Genomic DNA, 21,854 nt, shown 5'->3' with positions numbered 1-21,854 from the left:
CCCGGGCCGCACTACTGTGATGTGCTCCCCCCAGTGCAGTGTAAAAAAGGGCCACCAAAGGGCCAAAGAGATGAGGTAGGTTTGTTTAACCTCTTCCCCTCCCCCTGAAAAGATTAGTTAAAAAGTTAACAGTACTGCTTGGTGATCCCCTCTGTGGATGGCGACGTGCTTCTGCAAACTCCAGCGACATGGATTGTGCGCAGCCTGCCTGCAACACGGAGCAACGAGCCCAGCAGTGTGCAGATGAATCAAGCAGAGTTAGCCGCCTCGTTGAATGCAAACCTGTCCCGATACAGGAATAAAAGCTATGGAGTGAATTTAAATTGCTGCGGTTATACTACAATAACTATGGAGGGATGCCCACTTCCATAGAAAACAGGCATTTTTACTTAGTGTTTGGAAAAGGATTTAAACTAAACCCAAAATAGTACTTTCAGTCCCTGCCAAGTTTCAATTGTATAATTACATTTCAATTGTATAAAATAAAACTTTGCTCTGGAAATGAGCCCAAGGCCAGGGAGAAATGTACATGACATTGCTTCTTGTTGTAGCACTATTTTTCTTAAGCGATAAAAGAGCACTGTAGAGATATGAAAGAAATCTGTAGTTACATTATTCCACAAATAACACGAAAGGTAATTTTTAAAATATATTTTGGACATGACTTTTTCCCACAATGTTATCTTGTGATGGTAAAAAGCCTCTACCTACAATGCAGTTGTTTTTTTGTTTTTTTGTTTTTTTTTTTCTTTGAAAGACAACTAGCTGGTTAAACTAACTAGTTAAACTGGTAGATCTTATTAACTTAATTTTGCAGATAAATAAAATGACACATGCAACATGGAAAATGAGTGCCAGATAGCAGAAGGAGCTATTATGCAACTCAAAAGTCAAAAGTTTCTGACCATCAGTCCATACTCAAGCCATCCAGACTATTTCCAAGCACACTTTCTCCCAACCAGACAAAACCAGTATAACAAATTCATTAATAGGCATTTCTAAAGGCCTGCAAATGAAAAGAGAGTAGGAGTCCACCAGCAAAATGAGTGTCTCACATTCTTTTAATGGGAGAGACACAGAGAAGTGGTTCCCATGAGGACAGCTAGGGCCTGTTAGGAGTCTATACAATTCAACTCACCGGTTTCTTAAGCTTTGGTTTCTCTTGGCTGTTTAAGGAGGTTACTGTATATGACCAATCTGACACTGCAGGACAAGTATACTTCTTGTCAATACAGGTGCAACTGATTTTAAGAACAGATTATGTTAGTCCAGATTATAACACCCTAAAATCATAGCAATCAGACATTCTGTAACTTGCTTTAATCACCTTTTGGATCAAAGTCTGATGGAGCAGAAGATTTGTGCCATTTCAGTATCTAATTTAGGTGCTCTAAAGTATCTCAGTTTTCTTCACTGACTATAGGGAACTTCTAAATTCAGAATCCCAGTTTAGATGTTAAAATGGTCTGAAATAGAAATCGTGTCATACCCTCTGTCATGTGGTTAATTGGGAATGAGACTGTAACCAGGTTCCAGCTCCCAATACCTCAGATCAGCCCTCATGGAAATACTATCCCAGAGCATTTCCACTTCCTGTCACCCACTTGTATGTAATTGCATTATGAATGCCCATGATCCTGTGTTTTACACGCTGCAGTAGGAAACAATGTGGAGTGGGCCAAACGCCTGAAGGGCTTGTGTCAGCTTCACCAGGAAAGCTTTATTCTCCCTCCTAACACTGTTACATTCAACGTGTAGCTATTAACATGCTGACATTTCCCCTCTGGAAAGAACACAGCATGGATGGGTTCTGTGGCTTTTCACATTTGGAACAGTACCATTGATTTGGACTTTTAATGTCATCACAGGTTGTTCGCAAACCTGCAGTTTTAACCATTCTTTTGTCATGTCACTTGAATTTTTAATTTTTGCAAATGAATTAGGCATTTGCTAGTTTTATTTCTCAAATGTCACATATACAAGACTGGCCCTCAGCCTGGAACCCCAGCACCAGTATGCTGTGCAAAACAGTTACAGAACAAAACTAGTAAATATACCAGATTCAAAGTTTGCTAAGATTGTTTAGTGGAAGGTAATATTTGCAATTGAAACATGATCCTCTGGAAATACATCTATTTATTTCCCCGTCTTTGCCAACCTTCTTCCAAAGCAGCAGTGGAGAGACTCCAAGTGATTCAGGTGGGCTTAGAATCTGCCATTGCGCCATCTGGAATATCTCTTCCTCTTATTTATTTTTTAATTTTTGTTACATTTTTGTTTTGTGTATTCATTATCAGTGTGTATTGTGTGCTTGATTTCGTAAAGCTATGGGGGCCTCTGCACAAAGGACTGGAGATATTAACTATGCATGTATAACTGAGTTACATAATTATTTCTGTATGTATTACTTGTGTGGATTAGATCTGGCAAATGAATAGAATTTAAGCAAGTCAACAAAAAAGTGCAATTGTTCATGTACATGCAACACACAAGGGACCTTTAACACTTCACCATAGTAAAGTCAAATCTGAAACCTTAATGTAAACCTAAGAGAAAAACTGCTTTTCACTTATTACAACTTTCAAGTCCCCGAAGTATATGCTAACTACTGGCCCTTATTGTATAGGTAAGGCAAAGCATTAAAAACAGCCTGTATGCTACTGACATCTACTGCAAATTACTCTTTCAAAGTTTGATCCAAAGTATCCTGAAATTATTGGATAAGTGGGTTTTGGAACAGACTGTAAGTAGAGAATTTCTCCAGACAAGAACTTTTCAAAAAGCAAGCTTGTATTAAAAGGGATCTTTCTTCTGAAATGATTCATGGATGGGTGGAAGTTGTTCAGTGCAGAATGTAACTATGAAGATTATCAGATGTCAGAAGTCGAAGCCTGGGAAGAGTGCCCTGGTTCCGGTAGCACTGTCAGTGTTTTGACAGATATATACCAATAATCTCCTTGAGTCTGTTTCTGCGGTAAGGTCACTCTTGACTTGGCTAGTGATAAGACACAAAAGCAGCCTTTTAATTTCAAGCAATGGAAAAAGCACCAAGAGGACGATTGAAATGCTGGTGCTACCCCAAGAATGCAACTATTTGAGGTCAGTCTGTTTTTTTTTTGTAGGTCTGTCATGAAAGCTACAGTATGGTATTCTGTTTCATGAACAGATCTAAGTTTTTCAAAGTTCTTGCATTTTCTCAAATTCAGCCTGAAAGTCCCCAGTGACAGTCTAGGGGCTGGTTAAAATGGCTACGTGGTCTGCTTTACAGTTGTGGAAGATAGCTGTTTTTCTCTTGCACAGTAATCTCAGCTGTTACTGGTTCCTCCCTTCATGCAAACAGGGCCAGGCACAACTGCTGTCCCCTCTTCTTTTTCAAAAGGAAATTGTGGAAAGCCTGAAGAGACCAACCTGGCCACATGCTGTTTATATGCAGGTCTGAAAGCACAGAAAACCCCGATGGACTGTCACCTCTAAACACATTTTTAGATCTGCAAATATAAATAAAACTTAAGAGTTATGAAATTGCCTGAGGAAAATGTCAATGTAATCTAAAAAAGGACATAACCATAGTATTAAACTGCAAACTTGTGGAAATTGGTCATTATATTTTCTACATGGCTAAATGCATTTACAGTAATAATGACAGAGCAGTGAAGCCATGGGTTTTGCAGTTTTTCACCCTGACTCCACATCTTCCTCTTCTACATTTTATCTTAATATTTTGTATTTTATCTTATTAAGGATTAAAGGGAGCTATAAGCCTTCAGCAGCATGTTCTTGACAGCTATAAAAGAGATGTTATCATTAAACTACTAAACTTCACAGTTTCTACAATAATTAAGTAGTTTTTTAGTTTTCTCTTATCCTCCAATTACTCCTTTCTAAGTATTTTCTTAGCATAAAGTCTTATCTTTGGGTATTTTTTATCTTGGTCATGGATGCAAGACACCGTGGGTGGCCCAAGGTATTTTCAAGTTTGTTCTCTGTATAGGATTACTTCTGCGTAGCAATAGGAACACCACCGAAAGGCTGGTGGGACATTTGCCTGGCCCATGGAATGAAGGAGTTGCTCAATTTCTGAGAGTTTTAGCAGTGCAGTTTCCTGTGAGTGGGAACTGTCTCTTCCCTGCACGTGCTTAGCACACTAGGCACAGTCCTGAGTGGGGTATTGGCACACTTTTATGTGATAAAGATTTATCAGCTAAAATAATCATTGGAAATTCATTTCTAGCAGTACTGGAAGCAGCTCCTGTGAGCAAATCATTAGCCTTTCTTTGCCCTGTGTTTCTCTTTTGTAATAATAGGATAATAATAACAACTATATAACTTCAGGAGGAAGAGCCTATAAAAACCTGCTCATTAAGAAAAATATATGTGCTTTATTATTAAAAACATTTGTCAGGCAGCATTGTGGCACACAATACAACCTAAGGTTGTGTCAGTTAAGTTCTTGAAACAGCAGACATGTTCAGTAGAAAATACTATGAACATTTTATCTATTTACTTTTAACACATTAGGCAAACAATATGGGTTATCAGTATTTTAGTATAAGAAAATAATATAAGCAGGCATATCCTATGCATTCTGCCTACACTGAACTGCTAGTATACATTCAGTATTGATGTCCTCTTCTTTTACTTGCAGGCATAAAAATGCCTTGTACAACAAGGTGTCATTCATCATCTGCAGATGACAGCTCTGTGCTCATAAAAACAAGAATTATCATGTTCAATACAAGTCCTATAATCAAGTGCTGTACTTCATTTCACTGTTGAACTTCATTCACGGTTACATTTCACATCTTCAGCTGATCTGCAGGATGAAGTTGGGTTCTCTTGTGTCAGCTAGCTCACATGTCCATGCTGAGCCATCCTTGGACTGCTGTGCTCTCACCTGGAAACACAGTCCCCAAAGCCATTTTCAATATTTGTTCAAAAATGCTGTAGCCGTTCCACTGAACTTGAGGTTCTCAGAGACCCCAGAACTTTTTATTTGATTAGTCCTGTGATAATAATCTCTATGTGCAACCTTGGACAAGCCAGCTTCTTTGTGCTAGTTTACCTTCTGCAAAGTGTCAGTAATAGTACATCCAGCATTAGCAGAGGGATATTACGTAAAATAAATATTAAAACAAGACTGTTTGAAAATGATCTGCAAAAATGATACGTAACTAATAAAAACCTCATCATTTTAAAATTAACCATCTAATATCTACTTTTCAAGAGGGGAATCCATGTTTTGGGTCCCATCAGGATGACTGACAGACTTGGTGCTCCTCATGCAGTGTATTTTGATTCGGGTGGCCATGCAACTGTGCTGACCATAATGCCCTCACCACCTGCCCTGTTGATTAAATGAACAATGAAATAACTGCTTGTTTGACAGCAGCAGAATTAATGGAAGTCTCTGCACAAAGATGAGCTCAGCGTAAAAATAATGATCAGTGGCAAGGTTGAGTGCAGCAGTGTGCTCACATATTGATTAAAAAAGAGGAAACTGGAGAGTAAAAGATGTAAAACATCACAATGAGGTGAAAGATGGCAAAAGCAGCAAAATGGGAACGGATCAAGAGAGTCGCTTTTGAACAGGAGACTGGCTGGAGTCCCAAGAGAGGAAACTACCTTGTGTTTCATGATGCTCCTATAGAACCAGGATTTGGTGTATTCTCTTAAAAACAAACAAACAAACAAACAAACAAAAATCTGTCCCTACCATCAGCTTTTCCTTGCAATAGAGGCTACCTGCAAAACTTGAGTTTGGCTATCTGTTTGCATTACAAGAGAGAAGCATATTAAAGGTTACTGGATGGTAATATGGTCAGGAAAGTGCCTAAGACAAGTAGATTTTTGCCATTTCTCACTGTGTGAAGTGCAGGAGTGCTCAAGGATTGCACCGCAGATAGGTGAAGGGCACAGGAGCAAGCACCAGTGGGAAGATGATCTGAGGGACCAGAGTGGGATGATCCAGAACAGCATGCTGCCAGCCTCTGCCTTGACCACATATAGATTTTAAATGTGCTCTTGCTGAATACAGCCAATAGCTAAATGAAACTTCTTGGGCTGCAGCCATATATTGCGCACTACGTATCCCATATTCTTTCATAAAAGGCCAACTAGTAGCTTAGTGACTGCCTCAAACAGTAAGAGAGGTTGAGAAAGGGCTTGCTGGGCCTTCACATTTTGTACTCAGTAGGAGGTGGCAACTACTTTACAGTAAGGCAGCTCTGGAAGGATGATCCAGAGCCTCTGGTCTTGGGCCTTTGGAAGCTCTGGTTTCTTGTCTTTCAGCCCAGACTTTTCATGGCCACTGGGTATTTGTTTGCTCTTATATCATCTCACCCCTGCTCTTACAGAGGTGTTTACTTTTGTGTTTACTCCCTGAGGTTTCATAAAGAGCAGCTGTATCCCTTCTCAGCATCCATTTTTTAGGCAAAACAAATTATTTTAAGATCCTTATATAAGAAAAGCTGTGGATTACCTGTAATTATTCTCCAGTCACATTTGTGTTCCTTGATTAAAAATGACCAGAGTTGCATTCAAAATTCCAGAGAGGATTGCAGCAGAGCTCTGTATGTATTAACATTTCCCTCTTTCTCCAGAAAATATCTCAGTAATATAAGCTTTTCATCAGAGTTGCTTCATACTGGGAGTTCTCAGTTATCTTGAGATCAACAAATACACCCAGATTTTTCTCTTCTTCTGTCATTTCCAACTGATGAGCTCTAGCTTCTAGCAGAGATTCTTGTTAATAATTCCCAACTGCATGACCTTGTACTTTCCACTATTAAATTTCATCCCATTTCTTACGTGCCAGTACTCAATGTTATCCAGCTCTTCCTGCATGATATTCCAGCCATATAGATATTCCATGTGGACTGCGGGTGCCTCCCAACTTTGTGTCATTAGCAAATGCCATCAGCTCACTCCTACTTTTTATCCCAAGGCCTTTCTGAGAAATATAGTGTAAGACCAAAAGAACATAAGCAACGCCTTGCTCAGTCAGCCTGTTACTCCATGTAGCCCAGTACTCTGTTTCTGAGAGCGGCCGACAGAGATGCCATCTAGGGAAAAGGTAGGAGCCCAGCCACGTCCTGCTATCCCTTCCTTTCGCAATCCCCACACATTCAAAGGTGTTGCATGTTAGAGGCAACATCCTTGCCTTTTCAACAATTGTTTATGGACTGTTGTCCATTAATTTAATACATTTTTGAACCTGCCTACAGTCTAATTCCAAAGCATTTCCTAAAGAGTTCAATTCCATCCTCACGATCTACCTTTTCACCCAACTGTCATTTGCCTGTAGCTAGTTTCTTACCTACCAAAAAGCTCCCCAGATAGTCTATGTATTTGCCATGTGGCATTGCATTTATTAGCCTATTTAATCCAGTTAGAGTGAATCTATTGTCTAGGAATTGTCTAACAATTGTCTAGAAAACAATCGTATCGAAGAAAAGTGCCACCTTAATTTGACATAATCTACCTGTAGAAAAGCTATGTTGCGTTTTACTTTATTTTCCACTTACCTGTCTGTCTCCAATTACTTTTTCATTTACATTTTTTTCTAAAGCTTTTAATGGTCTTGAGGTCAGACTAACAGGTGTGTTAATGACTGGATTGCTTTTTTTTCCTCCTGCTTCAAAAAACAGAGTTAGAGCAGTTCCTTAATAATTCATTGCTACCTCCAACTCGACCGATTAAAAAACCTTGGTCTGGATGGGTGTGAACATGTTCCAGGTCTGTCAGAACCATGGGCTTGGCAACACCCTGTGCTCTGTGCTGAGTGTGTCAGGTTTCCATGGGTCCTACTCTCCCTCTGGATACAGTAATTTCCATTTCCATACACTGATTAACTGCTGTCCTTTGCCCTGACCATCGTTTCTACTGAAGACAAAGGCAAAATGGTTATTTAATATGGGGCCATGCCTAATATTTATTAAAAATTAGATTGGAACGCAAGAAATGCGGAGATTTCATGTAATGTGTTTAACCATATTGTTAAAGATTATGTCAAAGAAGGACTATTTGTGTCACCAAAATAAGCAGCTGGAATACAGCTTTCCCCCATCCTTGTTGTCACAGAGACAGTCAGTGGAGGCATCCCAGCTAGTTCCCTCTATAAAGCAGAAAGAGCTACCAGCAGGTTATGCTGTACAGAAGCCCTAGGTCCCCAGGATCCACTGTCCTGAAATATGTCATATTTGATCTCCTTCCAGGCATACTGGAAAAGGTAATTGTTTATTATGGAGTTTTAAAGATTCATATTCTGCTTCCTAATGATGTCAACACGGGCCCGGAGGGAAACGAGGCTACGCTCGTCTGCCCTGACTGCCACCTTGCCCCCTCAGAGGAGGCGGCCCGGCGCGGCGAGACCCGCTGCCACCCCCTCGCCCAAGCCGCGACGCGACACCCCCAGCCGCGCCTCGCGCGCCCCACAGGCCGCGGCCCCGCCCCTCGGCCGCGGAGGCGGGAGGAGGAGGCGGTGGGCGTGCGCCCGGCCCCGCCCCTCGGCAGGGCCGATGGGGGGCGGGGGAGAAGGAGGTGCTGCGCGCGCGCGCCCGCCTGGCCCCGCTGTGCCCGCGTCCTGCACGGCCGCCATGTTGTTGTGGTTGTGAGAGGAGGCGGCGGTGGTGGCGGCTGCAGTGGGAAGCCGAGCGACCCCGGCCGAAGCAGGAGGCCGCACCCCAAGAGGGGTGTGGGGGCTCCGCGCCATGCCCTGCCCCGCGGTAAGGAGGCGGCAGGGCGGCGGGGCCCAACCGGGCCGTGTGCGGGAGGCGGCGGCGGGCCGCGGCCTGGCGGCGGGCGGGCTGTCAGTGGCGGGGCCGCGGCACGCCCCCTCGGCTGCGGTGAGGGCCCGCGGGCGGCCAGGCCGGGCCGGCGGCCTGCACTCGCTCCGCTGCGGCGCAGTCTGTCCCGCCGCCGCCGCGGCCAGGCAACTCGCGGGGCCGGGTGCGGAGGCGGCACGCGCGGCGGCTCCGCGTACCAAGGCCTACCCTGGCCCCGACGGGATCCGCGGGCTTCCCGCGAGGCGGCTCGGCCCGGTCGCTTGTAGCGGAGCGGCGGGATTTCCTACCGTTACCGGCCGCCGTGGTGCCGCGCGTGACCGCGGCGCCTTCTGGCGCTCTGTCGGTTGTGCTGGGCCGTTCTTGTACGGGGCCAAAACCTTCCCTGCCTTTACACGAGGTGGGAAGCGCCCCGGGGTTTGTTTACTGAGTATGGGGCTTTGCTAGCACCTCTTCCCCACGTCCCTCTCAACAGACCTGTTCTTTTGATGCGATGTGAGCAGATGTTGCTCTTCTCCGGTATGTAGTGGCCCTCCCTCCCCTCATCCCCCCAGCGTTTGAGGTTTTTCTAGTGCAGTGCCACTTTTCTGTTCTTTCTTATATCAAGTGTTTTCCCTACAAATAAGACCTCATGTTCTTTCAGTTCTGTCTGCACTGGAAACTGATTTCATTCACATACACGTTCCTCACAAGCGAGAAGGCTGGGTATGAGCTTGTAACTCTTTTGCTGACTGCACATCTGACATGCACTTTTCCCCTGTCCTTGCACTTGTCACCAGTTTTTGTTGTGTGATGAGCCTGTGTAACCACGTGTAGTAAGGCTTTCCTTTAGAAGCAAAGAGCTTGTCTAACAAATCATGTCAAGCAATGCTGAGTGCAGAAGTACAGCTTGGCTTTATGCTGAAAATAAAGGAGTATTTGAATGCCTAGGTAGGACCATTGGGAAAGGATGGTTGTGTGACTGAAGGAAATATTGTAGGCTTCTTGCAAAACATGTCACATACAGAGCTTTCGTTAAAGGTTTGAGATACCTTTGTATGTGCTCTGGGATTTGAAAACAGACTTTTTGGTGGAGAAAAAGTGGGGGAATCTTATAAAGGACTGCTCCTAGATAACTTCAGGAGTGGAGGCTGACACCTGATCTCTGCATTGCTTCAACTGCTACTGATCACACTGTTTTTGGAGGATGGAAAAAGTGTTTTCTTTTTTTTCATAGCACAGGAAATTCTTTGAGCAGTAAGTGTTGAAGCTTTCTGCAGATAAGTAGAGGTGGGGCCTGAGATTTTAAGATGTTGCAATGAGAAGTGCGTTTGAGTTGTCACTGAAGTTTGGCGAGGGGGGACAATGTGCAGAAATAGTAATGTTGAATGATGTGTAGGTTGGTCTTTTCTTTTTTCCTTTCCTTTTTTTTTGAGCTATGGTACTAAAAGATGGTCTTATAGTACTTCCTCTCTAAACTTAAGAATTATAGAAGTCGTATATTAAGCTTCAAGCTTAGCTCTCTTGCTGACAGTGTTAGTATAGTTACTTAAGAACACTGATAATGTCCATCACTGTTAGTCCGTTTAAGAAAAATTAACATTAAGATTTCAAGACTTTCTGGTGCAGACAGCTATGTTGTGCAATCCAGAAATGATAGTAGGTGAAAAAGGCTGTTTTGAAAAAACTAATTTTTCATGACAATGGCTGTCCACAACTGCAGGAGGTAGAACTGGAACATGTCTGAGTTTCTGAAGATAGGGATATAATGTTTTATCTCGGATCTCATTCAACCTACACTTCACATGGGATGATGGAAAGAAGTATAATTTTAGCTTTTGAAGACTGGGAGGAATATAGCTATTCAGTGCTTTGATAATTAACTTGTGAAAAAGAAGGGAATTGCAAAGCTACTGGGTTGAGGGCAAGAGGCCTGACAAATCTGCTGTAGCAAGGGGGAGAATCTCTGTGGAGTGAGTTGGATGAAACCAGGTTAGCATCCACTACAAAGTTTTAACATCTTTTTACATGCAGAGAACAAAGGGATGTGATGGCTAGTTCTGCTCTGGTAACTGTTTAAGGGGATGTATAATTGGATATGGACACAGGACTCTTCTACTGGATTAAAATTAGTAATATCTTCCAGAGCATGTATCTCCAAGTAGTACAATAGTGCTTATGAGATATTTTAAAATAGAATTAAAATTCCATGTGTTTGAATTCACACTTATTTCCTAGATGTTTTAGTTGACTGAATCAAAGAAAGATGGCTTATATAAATGTTTATTTCAAGATAAGCTTCTAAGCACTAAATTCTCTAAGCCTGGTTTTTGTCATAGTGTACGACCATTCTGCATATGTGTCTCATGCTTGAGTAGCTGATGGTATAAAGACTTGCTGTTCAGGTCCCCTGTAGGTTTTACCTCTCTGAGAAATGAATTTTTTGATTTGTAATTTCATCCCTCTTTTAGATGGGTGGTGCTATATCTTTCCAGTGATCTCAGGAAAACTTGGAATATGCCTGGGTATTAAATCATGCTGTTTGTAATTACCTGAATGGTTAAAAGATAGCAATTTCTTTATCTTTGTGAAGCTTCAAAATTATAGGGTGGCTGAATTGCTTGCATGAAAGATCTAAAAGTGAGGTTAACGCTAGTTCAGGAACTTGAAATGCTGACTTCTTAGAAAGACTTGTGTGACATGCAGCACTGAGGACCTGTCTCCTTTATAAACAAAAGTATTATAACTTTAGTTGTTTCCTGAATACATTAACTGTTGAACTGTGAAGGATTGCTTCACATCCTTGTACTGACTTGCGTGTGTATCAGCTTATCATGCATCTGCTGCTGGTGGGATGGGCAGAGGTCACAAACTACAACACTACTTGGTGTCCACTGTCCTTGTTCAGAATCTATTTGAGAACAGAGAAACAGCCAAGACTGTCCCCTTGCTTTGGGCTAGTGAAGAACACCTAACTGTGCTTTGTGTCCTAGGATCCTAATTGTAACCTAGAGCATGAACGTTGTAGACCTGTTTTTTCCTATAATCTATTTAACAGTTTCTGGTAGTGATGTAAAGTAAATGAGCAGCAATGGGCCGTAGGGGAGATGATGTTTTATCCCGTAAGGAAGGCCTTAAATCAGTCTTTGCTGATCATAGTTTGAAACCTGTAGCTGGAGGGAAGTGCAGTGTTATCTTGTTGAAATCAGTGGTACTTTTCACCTTTAGTCTGCTACGAAATGGGCTTGGATTGTTTTGGAAATGTATGAACTAGAGGTGCTCTTCTCACATTCAGTAAATAGCAATATGCTCCTAGAAAAACTGGAACTACAGATCTGCACTATGCCAAGTGAGCAGAAGTGTTTCTGGAATGTTAATTGAAATGGGTAAGTCATTGATTCTTTAGTTGGTTTAAAAAGAGTGCTTTTCTTGAGGCTAAAGGCTTAACTTACAAAACTATGGTTGCTGATACCTAGCTTTGCTTTATCTTCTGAAGTATCCCTTACTGAGAATCATAATCTAAAGTTTAGAAAGCAGCCGTTGGCTTAACATGTGAATATGAGAGCAAGTAAACCTGTTAACTGTTACTGTTGACTGGAAGTATGTTCTGTAAGCCTTAATAGGGAGGGAACTGGATATTTCTAAGACGTTTTTCCTTCACATGGGTGTTAATGTTGTCAGTAGTAGCAACAAAGTAAGCTTGGTATGATACGATTTGAATTTTTTCTTAAATAGTGTTTATATGCATAAGTGAGGCAACTGTATGGTATTGTAGTAGCTCTCAGGAGTCGGGGAACTCTTCCAAATTCTGGTAGGAAAAAAAAATCTGAACAAGGCTGCCTTCGTAGGTTCTACTTGCCCATCCTTGGGAAAGTTGGATTTCCAAAGACTTGAACCTAAATGGGCTTTAAGCAGTATTGCATCTACACTTGTAAAAGCTGCTATACTAACGTATTATCGTTCTGGAAAAAAAATAATGCTTTGAGTATGATTTTAGTGGAACTTGGGGTTTTTTTTTGTTTTTTCTTTTTTTTTGGGGGGGGGGGGAAGGGGGATAAAAATTAGTCAATTTTTTCCCCCCTTTCAGATAGGAAGGAAGAAAGATGAAGAGCTGTAAAGCAGCATTGATAGGATGGCCTGGAGTGAAGTGGCAATACTAGCTACTGATCAAGCCTATAATAAATTAACAGCTTAAATAGCGACTTGGGGAACGCATGCTGCTAGATCTTAAGTACCATTAAAAATTATTAGATAAACAAGTGAAAAAAATTCAATTACAAAATTACCTTAAATTATAATTTGCAGCACAATAGAAAATGGTCAAAAAGTCAAGGAAACTGAGTCCTGAAGAAAATACTAGTAGGTTAAAAGCCTAAGAGATCGTCTTTTTTACCTCATTCACCATATCTCACTATTTTCCAGTGTTCATTGCGGTGGAGATTACCAAAATTAAAAGGCTGCCTGTGCTGTTGGTTGATTTTTGTCTGTTAAAGGCTGATCTATCTGATGTTTTCACTGACTAATGTGGCTTCAATTCTTCATTAAATTGTTCTTCAGTGCGTGAGTAGCACGGTAGTGGTCAGCTTCTGGGTTTTAGCTGTTCTGTATCTTAAGAGCCATTAGAATCCTAGCTGTGAACCCTGAGCTTACTTGGAAAATTATTCTGTCACCTGTGGAGTTAGCTTGAAGCTTGAATCTAGACCAAAATCAGAAATTTGGTGTTAGCCCTAGGCTCCTTAGGAAGAGCTGGACACTTGGAAGGGCAATCAGAACAGACCCCCCCCCCCCCCCCCCCCGCCATCCTGACTGGGAGGCTCCGTTGTAGGAAACATAATGAGAGACACATTCATATGGTTAAACTCTTGGGATAAGAAGGCAGGGTAAGCACCAGAAGATGGTTAATACCTTTGTAGGAAAGATAACATGTCTTGGTTCTGATCCTTGAAATTTGATTTTTAAATCAGTCTTCCTTCACGCAGTTGTGTGCACTGGTCTTAGCCTGTCCTGTGCTCCTCTGTGTTCCCTGTCTAGTAGTCCCGTCATTCCTGTGTTCTCTGTGATGACCTCTGTAGGGCTGGATATTCCTTCTCTGCAGAATTGTCTGTAGTGTGGTGACTGGGGAGAATGAGTTGTAACCTCTGGTGTGAGGAGAGCTTCCTATTTCATGGGCAAGCACATTCTCAAAGCACTCCTGGCTAAGCTTTAAATTGAGAAGCTGTGATTGCCTTTGTAACTTGGCTCCAGAAAGTATCAAGTTAAATACGGTTTTCTGTCTGTTGGATTAGGTCCATTAGAAGACTTGGGCTGATCAGCATACCCATTCCTCTGGGACTGAAGCAGGATTTAGGTGCTAAGTTTCTTGAGCTGGAGCACAGATATGCAGTTGCAGGCACCTAGTGAACTAAAGATTGAACATACTCATGGAATCTCAAGTAGCTTGTAAGCTGGTCGTCTTCAAACAGTTTAATTTCAGAACTAAGTTATCTTTACTGGTGCTGCCCCTAGTAGATTGGCAAGGTCTGGCCTATCAGATCCTACTTGGAAAAGAGATTTTTTCACTTTAATCTTAAAAACTTTCTACTATTCAAGGAGGCAACACTGTCAAAGTAATTTACTGCCTATATCTGATTCTCTCATCCTGTGGCTGCACTGTCTACGTAAGACTTCTACAAAAGATTGTCTTGCCTGTTACCTTTTTCTCTAAGAATGTGGAAAGTTTTTTTTTCTCTAGGAAAACTAATGAAGAGCTCTACGTTATAACTGAGATTTTCTTTTTTTTCCTTTCTTTCCTTTTTTTTTTGGAAAATAAGATAGCTTGAATTGAAGATCTCTATCTGTGCCTCAAAAGAGGCACACCTCTTTTGTATTCAAAACAAGTTTATTTAAATATTTTTGATCTCTCTGGTACTGTACAAGATTCAGTTCCTAGAATATGATCAGTACAAGAGGAAGTAATACACTCCAAGCTGAATTGTAGAGGAAAACTGCTGCAATGCCATAATTAAGTCTTTGCAATTTTTCTCTCTAATCCTGAGTTTTATGCACTGGTATAAGCATTATTTATAGAAACACGGAACCATTTTCTGTTGCCCTTTTTGGGGCCTCATTTGCTTCTCTAACTTTGGGACTAGAAACTAGGACTATATTCAAAGTATTAATTCTGTAGTGTTACCTGAATGATCAGAGCTTCTGGAAAACATAAAAATAGATCCTCCTTTGCTATGTCTGTAAAAGAAGGTTTTTGACTTCAGTGTCAACTGGGAAAAGGAGGGCTCGTGACAGAACGGAACATTTTTTTTCTAATGCTGTTTTCTGTCCCTTTGGAAGTGCCTAGGGGGAACTGCTCTCTACCATCTTTGTGTGGAGAGGACAGAACTGTCTGTGTATGCTCTGCAGTCTTAAAATCCTCCTCCCCTATAAAAGGCTGTTAAGGATTTCAGTCATTCAGTCTTTAGAAAATGTAGCTGGAAGTATTAGGATAGTAATTGTAACTGAAGACTGAATTGAAGATACAGTAACAAAAAGATTGAGCACCTAGAGAGGTAAGAAACAACTTATTTGCACTTAACATAACTGTGTGGAAGAAACTACTTATGACTGCAGCATTTTATTACCTTTAATATGTTAAAGGTACTTAAGATATTACCTTTAATGTGTTAAAGCAGATGTTACGTGAGTAAGATAACTCTGCAGCTACCTCAATACTTTTTTATGAAGCCTCAGTTTTGGCATACAGATATTAGAATGATCCAGTCTATTAGCTGAGCTAGTGTTAATCTCTGTTGTGCTACCACAGTACAGGTTTTCAGAATGAGTTTAAGTCCCAAGTTCCATGTGGAAGTGTTTGTGACTTGGTTTGGAATTGCTGGAGAGCATTTCCCTGGAATTTCTTACCTGGTAGTTAGCGTACGGGACTAGCAGCCTGCTTCTGTTGTTTTCTCTGCAAGTAGATCATGGAAGGAGTAAGCTAGGTTCCATGGCTGTCTGATTTCATCTCTGGTCCTAGTAATAGACCTAAATGTGTACCCGTGAAAGCTTCACTTATTGCATTGCTGTCTGTAAGCTTGTAATTGCTATCACTGAAACTTAAGCCTGAGATAAAATGAGAGGCTGTGAAGTTTTGTCATTCCTAATTATACAATTTGACTGTTGCATCCTTGATAAGGTGTTTGCTTTAAGACCTTTTCAGAAACCTAATTCTAAATCTGTTGCAACAAAAAACTCTCGTTTTACTTGCCTCCAGCCTTCACAGTGTCTTCTCTAAATTTCAAAATTGCTTTTATCAGAGCTGAGAGCTGACTTTTTTATTGTTCTGTGCATTCTTAAGTTCAGACTTTGGAATATTTGTCTACCTTCTGACAAAGAACAGAGCCAAAATGAGAAGCTGCAAAATAAAAGCTCACCTGCTATACCCCAAAGGCAACTTTGCTTGCAAATTAATTTGGAAACGTTGTATCCATTCTGCAGTCAAAGCTTGCTATTGTTTGAAGCCCTCTTTGAGTCTTGTGAATTGGTAGCTTTGCCAAGAGACTCTTTTGAGAGTAAACTGTCTTTGAGTTTTCTTTACTGTTATTAATAGTGATCAGCAGTTGTAATGTATTGTTGTATGTTACCTGTAAGCTTGTTTCCTGGTCATCCTGAATTTTGGGGGGTCTGCTAGACTTCTCTGATCAAGCTAATCCCATTTCTCAGTTTCTGAGAACAAATACATTAGAGTAATGTACGCATTGGTAGACCTTTGGCTGAAGACACTTGACTGAGTTGACTGAGTTTATTGCATTTCTAGATTATTTTGATTATTTGCCTTCTACAGGCAGAAGTTGAAAGCAAATCAAGTTGTCTTAATGTCATTCATTATCTTTGTTAGCACTTTTTTGTTTACATTTAAGCACTGTGCACCTTTTTCTTAAGAGTTGATAACCTTTTAATCAAATGAATGACAAATTCTTATCAAACAAATGCTCATCGTTAATATTACAGAGTTCCTGTTCTTTAATTAGTGACTTGTGGGTATGCTACAAGCTGTCATGAGCTTTGAGTAACCTGACAAATTCAAATTCTTTATTTTCTCTCAGTGCTGTTCATACTGCTGGTAGTAGGAATTTGCTGTGAGCAGGGCATTATATTCTGGTTGGATACCCATTATAATTAAATTATCATCTTTATCTATGTTCAGTGAACCTTTCTTTCAGTAACTCCCAGAGGAATGTACCTTTTTCCTACTTTGGGAAAATCTGAACTCTGAAGAAAAGGGAGGAAGATGGTAGCAAAGTAAGTATTGTGCGGCCTACTAGGCTTACTTTGTAGGTTTGGCTAGTGGATTATGGTCAAGGCATAGTTGTTTTCTAGTGCAGAGTACAATAGGTTGCTTGTGTACTTTTTTTGATTTGGACTGAAATCTCTTCAATCCTTTTGTACTTGAGCATGAGTATCACATGATTTGGAGGTGTTCGGTTAACATACCTCACTGCTGCAGAGCATCTCTGTACATAACAGATGAGTAAATTAAGATTGTGAGGGACAGCAACACGGGAGTCTTCAGTATGGCAGATCTGTGTCTAAGATTTTAATATTTGGTGTATGTTCTGGCAAAACCAAGGGGAAGCCTCTGATCATTTAGACTTCTGACTATGATTAAATTAGATTTCTGCTGTAAAGCTTGATGACGAAAAGGAGTCGGCCTTCAATATGCCTGCGGTATACCCATACGTTCAGTATATCTGCAAATGCTAAAACCATGTATTAGGGAATTTGTGTGGGACTAGGTCTTCCTTTCAGAATCTGTGCCTACATGGGGCATTGGTGAATATCTAGCTGTTTAATTGTGCTCAAACCTTTGTTGAAGTAAAAGAATTCTAAATAACAGTAAGCTGATATGCTCAAAAAAGAAATAGTAGTTTTTTGTATAACTGCATGACAGTAACACTTTGCTGTTTCCTGACTTCAGTTCTGAAGGCTTTACTAGCTAGAACCAAAATATTTTCCGCATGTCTAAAACTGGAATTTTCATTTTAAATGATAGCATGAATGCTGACACTTGATGAGGGTAACTGCTAAACAGTAATCTCAAGTGAGAGGACTATGCAAGATAACAATATCATTGGGGTCTTCTAAAACATTCAGTTTATGGAATATTGAATAGTGGATACCCTGAAATCCTGCAATATGGTCATGAGCTGATGTTTATAAGCTCCAATGATTTTAAGATACTGATCTTGAGTATTGGTGCTGCTTTTGCAGAATCTGGTACATTAAGCACCAGAACACTACAGCTTTGCTTGGAGTAATTTCAGTAATTGATTCCATCCGCAGCTGAAACCTGCTTCTCCCCAAGCTGTTTCACTTGCATTGACAGAAATGCAGAAATAACTGAGGCGCTCTAGTTGTAGTGGCCCTGTAGTTAGCTTATTACTCCAGACAAATTATCTTTTGCTTCTCTAAAGCATTAGTTGGTAGGTTGGGTTAAAAGCTGTCTAGCTTTCAATTACTAGGCCATTCTAAGTCCTCTGTGATATTTTTATTTTGTCACACAGGCACTTACGAACTCTTGAAAGGCTAATGGTGACCTAACAGTAGAAGGGACTAAGGATGAGAGTTCTTTAGCAATATGTGAAAGAGAGGAGCAACACCAAATATGCTGTTGGTAATAATTCAACTTGGAATAGGAAGCTCATCTTGAAACCTGCTTGATATGATTTTTACCTGCAGAGGTTGGTTAAGTTCATTGCTTGTCACTGTATTGGCTGTTACCTGAACTGGTGGGTGTGTTCATGCAGAGTGCTCAGCCTGTGGAGTTGTGGTTTTGCTTGATTTGACAAACTTAATATTGGTATAGCAGGGGCACTAAGAGCTATTTCTTGCTCTAAGACTAGTTTTAAATATACTATTTATCTAAGGTACAATCTTGGGTGCTTCTGTCCTTTGAGTCACACCCAGGCAGCACTCCTATTAACGTTAATGGTGGTATTGCATCACTCCTTCAACTGCCATGTTCTCATTCAGCACTAAGGTATGACAACTCTTCCTATTGCATAAGAAAACTCCATTTATTCTGGTTGAGGAGGAAACAGCTTCACAGCTCACTAGAGTTGCGTGCTGTTGTGCCTTAAATCTTATTTTTCTAAACATTAGTTTAAGTTACTGTCCAGCTTTCTAACACACCTCACTTTTCAGTCTCATCATAAACATTTGGTACCATGTCAGTCCCAGTACATCAAGCAGTGTATTGGTTAAAAAGAAAAAAAAAAGCTTCTAAAAATGTGCTTCAGATTCAATAACATACTTATTGAGCTCAGTTGACTTCACTGCTCAAAGGTAAAAAGTGATAAAGTAGTTAAAACCCACCTTGTCAAAAAAGTCAGTCTCACTAAATGTGGCTTGTGTCATGAACAGGGCAAGAAGGGACATAGTTTTTTGGGGAGAGAGTTGCTGTAGCAGAAGTGCCAGTTAGAGGTAAGCAGGCAAGTTGGGAAGAATCTAGTTAAATTTTAAGTTCATGGCTTAAAGAAAGGTCTAGTGCTTAAAAAAAAATCTAAAAATTGATTTATGTGCTTAAAGTCCACAATTCTTATCTTGATTCTTGCCAAGACAATTAAAGAATTCCTAGAGCTGGTTTGAATTTCCAGGCTGGTTTTGAAGAGAAGTGCAGAGGATACTCAAATCTGTTTAGCGACGGGGTGGGGTCTCAGTGGTTTTACTACTGGAAGGATCTTTGGGAGTCTGGAGATGTTGCAGTGAAACACCTTTGTGGTACAGAAGGTCAGCCTAGGAGCTTGTATGAATCAATGGACAGTAAACTCCTGAACCAGTGTTCTAGTTCTTATTTTCTAGAACTCTGGGCCTCCTATTTGAATATGGAAGACTTAAGAGAGAGAAAAGGATCCCTGTGTGTGGTTAGTGTTCTGAAGATCTGTTTAACTATTTGCAGCTAACTGAATGCAAAAGATTAAGAATATATTAGGGCTGGTTCAAAGATGGCTTGTTCAGCAGAATGGAGATATTTGTTAAAAGAGAAATCAGTGCATAATATTTGTGAATCAAAACACAGTCTGCACCATATTTCAGCAGAAACTGAGTCACATTATGCATTCTCCTGTAAGTGACTTTATGCTAAATATTGAAGAACTTAATTTGTCAAAAGATTGTACATGCTGAAAGAAAGGTTATGTTAAAACTTGTGCAAAGAATCTCCTGCTTGTTATCTGACTTCTAAAAACACACTTTACCTGAAAAGTGTATTGAAAAATCATGTTGATGGCTTAGGTACTGGACTATTAGTACATCTTAAACTCTTAAATAACCCATCTTATTTAACTAGAACTCTTAACTTGCTGATCTCTTTTTGTGAAGCTAACATATATGTAGATCATGCTGTGTGACGGCTTAGCCTCTAAATGGAATTCAGAACATCTTTGCCATGTTATAAAGATTTTTTTTTTTTTTGGCATGGTGTTGATCTGTTTCTCCAGCTCAGAGGTTTTTGTAACCTTTAAACTGTGTAAGTGTAGAATGGAAATGTATCCTGTTAAAACTTGCATTTGTCAAAAGAGCTAGCTCCTACTCATTCACTTATATCCTGATCTTTAGGTCTTAGTTATAAATACCAAGTGTGTCACTCCAAACTTACTAGGTAGGTAGGTGTTCTTTTTTAACAGAAGGAAGCAAACACCATCTGTAGCAAATCAAAGACTTATCTTGTTACACCTTTTTTGTTCTTTAGTTATTTTAGTTTTATTTCTTATCTTGGGTAAAAAAAACAGTGTTGAACTTCTTAATTAAGATTTAGGAGTTGATCTGCAGGTGGCTTCATGACTGTGAAATCCTGGAGATCTTCCAAAAATTTCTTTCTGAGATAAAGAGCCTGTTATATCACTTTGAAGGTGATGCAGAACTCAAATCAGATACAAGCTTTCTTGACGGGGAAGAATGGGGGAAAAGTGCATATTAGTGTCTCATCTAAACAAAATAGTTCGGGTGGATACTGTAGCATAAACCTGGTAAAAGGAGCTTAAAAATGAAGTGCTTGATGATGAAGGAAGGTGGGTAGAATGAAAGTGGGTACAATTCTGTGGTAAGAAGCAAGTCTTTTAGTTAGTCTAGTTAGATTTGCCTTCCTTCAAACCTGGCTGCATTTTGAAGGGATAAATAACAGCTTTTTTGTGTGTAAAGCAGTAGGCTTGAATTATAGCTCTTTGGTGTAAAGCTTTCAAGAAAATGTTGCTAATACTCAGCTGGTGGGGTAGGAGTCAAAATTTTTCAAATTTATCACAATTCAAACATATTTATTTCTCCTTCTCTCAGGATGTAACTCCTTGTCAAAAAGTGACACACTTTCCTTGCAGGCAGATTTGAGGTAGATATCTGCTTCTTAATCTGAGGTTGCTTTGTCTGTGGTGTTTGGCATCTTGCATTTTTTTTGTTTAACTTGCAGTCTGAAGGTGCCACCTTCAGCATAACCAATCTAGGGAGATTGTGGTTGGTTTTTTTGGTATGAGACTTCTGCATTAAGATTGCTGCAAGTAAAGTAACTGTTGAGTGCTTTTGCAGTTGTTCATCTTGTTTCTGTAGCCAAACTGCTTCTATTCAGAAGTAAGTCTTGCTAGTTTAAAATGGTCCTCACTAGGTAGAGTACTGCTGGTGTCACCTAGTCTAGGACAGGTATTAAGTAATAGATCTGCTTTGCAGATCATGCAGCTCTTTTGATTTAGCAATACTGATTGCCTCATGGCACTGGATATTAGGCTCAACTTTTGATATAGAAAGGTCTAACCATTGCTACCAGTTTCAACTTGAGTTGTACTATAAATTTATGCAGAGGTGGGAGCAGACTGATTCCTTTTGCAGAACTGTTATCCAATGTGCGCTGAAATAGTTGAATTGCTGGGTTTTATTTGGTACTTGTGGTAAGATCTGATACCTTAGTTGATGAATGTTCATATGTTTTCTACAGATAAAATGTGTTTAATCCTTGTGGGTTATAGTATAAGGGGTTAATAGATTTGTAGATATTAAGATGTCTGTGTATGTAATTTAATTTTTAGAACTAGTACACTGAAACTTCATACTGAAAAGTTAGTAACTTGCTTTTGGTTACTG

General features: G+C 40.3%; 1 protein-coding gene across 9 annotated transcripts in view; it reads left to right on the top strand.

Moving 5' to 3' along the window:
• Positions 1–8,581: 8,581 nt before the first annotated feature.
• The window catches only part of MTMR3 (myotubularin related protein 3), an 88,779-nt gene continuing 75,506 nt past the window's right edge, over positions 8,582–21,854 (top strand). For all 9 annotated transcript variants that reach the window (XM_062590378.1, XM_062590375.1, XM_062590382.1 and 6 more), the window contains exon 1: positions 8,582–8,723. The gene's annotated coding sequence lies outside the window, so the exon portion shown is untranslated. The remainder of the gene's footprint in view (positions 8,724–21,854) is intronic.

Source organism: Rhea pennata, chromosome 17, assembly GCF_028389875.1.
Source record: "Rhea pennata isolate bPtePen1 chromosome 17, bPtePen1.pri, whole genome shotgun sequence".
Lineage (NCBI taxonomy): Eukaryota > Metazoa > Chordata > Aves > Rheiformes > Rheidae > Rhea > Rhea pennata.
The sequence above is the reverse complement of the archived record's forward strand: the minus strand, read 5'-3'. Positions and strand labels throughout refer to the sequence as shown.